Consider the following 2,338-nt stretch of genomic DNA (forward strand, 5'->3'; position numbering starts at 1 on the left):
GGTAATTTAGACTCGGTTACTATTAAGAAACGGGTAAGGTACCGTTAATGAGAAAAGTTAATCTGAAAAAGGAGGATTTACTAGGAATAATTAACCTTGTTGATTATTGGTCTCGTTAGTAGTAAGCGAAGAGTTGAAGCCTTATTTAATTAAAACGAAACATGAGGGACCAAAGTGGGATAACTTGAAAGTTGTTGTGTTAAAAGAAAACAACACACACACATAAACACACATCGTGTGTGTTCATGAACGAGCAGGGAAAGCTCCCATGGAGCCAAAACCCTAAACTTTATAAAATCTCCAAATTGAAAGGCTAAACGAAGCCCAAATTCACAACCGAACGTGAATTAACGATCACCTTCACAAGGGGATCATAAGGTATGTCTTAAAACTTAGATTTGGTGACCTTGTTTGAAGTGGGTTATAATCAATCCATGAAATTGTATGAAATTAAGCATGTAGAGGTGTTAGAAACACCAAATAGAACTTGTGTTATGAATAATTTCAAGTAATTGGGTGATTTAGAATGAAACCCATTGCATGAGTGTGAAGATGATGATCATGATGAACTTGAAGATGCTATAGTGTAATTTTGTGTTGTATAAGGTGTTGCATGATAGACTAAGATAGTTAAACTTGAAGTGAAATTTATGATTATGAGATTTTGTTTGAATGTGATAGTTCATAAGATGAAATAAGGAAGAACATGCTTAAAGAACTTGTACATTATGCTTAGGAAGTAGTACGCACGCCAAGTGTTTGATAAAATGTCTAAAAGACAATAATAAGTGAAATTGTATGCAAGTAATGGGTAAACATATATAGTTCATGTGAAGATTATGTAGTGATGATGTCGAGTATGCTTTATGCTTGTTTAAATGGATTAATGATGTTGAGTATGCTTTATGTAGGTCGTATGTTAGATGTGAATTTGGTATGGTTGTTCATAAGTATAAGCATATATGCTAATAAGAATGTGAATGTAATGACATGAGTGTATAGGAATCATGTCAAGATGGATGGGAGCGTTGAAGGCTAACGGGCTACGAATACTCAATCAAATAAGCGAACGCAAATACGGGCGCGCAAGGTAAGTGAATTCCGGACTTACACTTTAGATGTAAAATGTATTGTAGTATGATGATTATTGTGAAACGTGTGAGAAAGTATGAGACAATGGAAGTAATAAGGTAAGTTTACGGTAAATGAGTCGAAAGTAGTTAAGAAATAGTTTCTATTAAGTATGGGTAAGAAGGAATCTTACGCGATGATATTATGCATAAAGGTGAAATAAGTAGTTATACGCGTAGGTATGGGTATAATTGTAAGTAAGCAATTGGGATCCATAGGAGAGAATGACTATGAACACGTAAGTGTGGATAATTATGTGTATACAATTTACATGTATAGATGGGTGTGTTTAGGATTTATAAGTAATATGTGTAGAATGTAAATTTGTAAGTACATGTACGGATAGAAAGGGTATGTATGCATGAATTGGAATTTAGTTATATGTACAATTGAATGAGACTTTTTATGTGTATACATGGATATGTTCGTATGAATGAAATCTAGTGATGCTAATCGTTTTCCTATCGAGAATGAAATGGAAATGCAGGTATACTTGTGATGGAAGTTGAAGGTAGACACCGAAATCCAATGCGGGTGGTTTGAATGGATGGATGAGGGGTCTAACATAAGCGAAAGCATGATATGTTGACGTCAAATTATGCATGTTTAAATCTTATGTATGATGACACCGGTTACTAATAATGTGATTGTACGTGGTGTCTGCAGGTTGTACAGAACTGTGAATTCTCATTACGAAGCGTAAGCGGTCGAAGATCGAGTCAAGTCGTGGATTGTACGTGTGGGTGCGTGGTCACGTAATTTAATATAAGTATGTCAGATTGTATAAATTTAAAGAAAGCATTAATGTATTTAATGTAAAAGAGTGATTTAATGTAGTTCTAAGTATGTTAGAATGAATATAATGAAAGAAAATTTTAAGTTCGTATTTCCGCTGCGACTTTTGGTTAAAACGTGTTAGGGCGTTACACTTACCTCCTGTTATATGTAGATGATATCGTACTCACTGCATCAAATGATCGGCTGCCTCATCATTTTATATCAGCTATGTCACGGGAATTTTCTATGACTGATCTTGGCAGGTTACATCATTTCTTCGGCATTGAAGTTACTCATCAATCTGGAGGTCTTTTTTCTCTCTCAGCGTGCCTACATTCATGACATTCTAAGTAGAGCAAAGATGGAAAATTGCAAACCGTGTACCACACCGGCAGATACTTATTCTAAACTCAGTGCTTCGGCTGGCACA

At 35.1% G+C, this 2,338-nt stretch overlaps 1 long non-coding RNA gene across 1 annotated transcript; it reads left to right on the forward strand.

Annotated features, from left to right (window-relative positions):
• Positions 1 to 317: 317 nt before the first annotated feature.
• On the forward strand, positions 318 to 1,915 carry LOC110864183. Its single transcript, XR_002549703.1, has 3 exons — positions 318 to 378; positions 1,003 to 1,090; positions 1,798 to 1,915. It is a non-coding gene; the product is annotated as an uncharacterized LOC110864183 (long non-coding RNA).
• The last annotated feature ends 423 nt before the right edge of the window (positions 1,916 to 2,338 follow it).

The sequence above is a fragment of the Helianthus annuus genome, chromosome 6, assembly GCF_002127325.2.
Source record: "Helianthus annuus cultivar XRQ/B chromosome 6, HanXRQr2.0-SUNRISE, whole genome shotgun sequence".
NCBI lineage: Eukaryota > Viridiplantae > Streptophyta > Magnoliopsida > Asterales > Asteraceae > Helianthus > Helianthus annuus.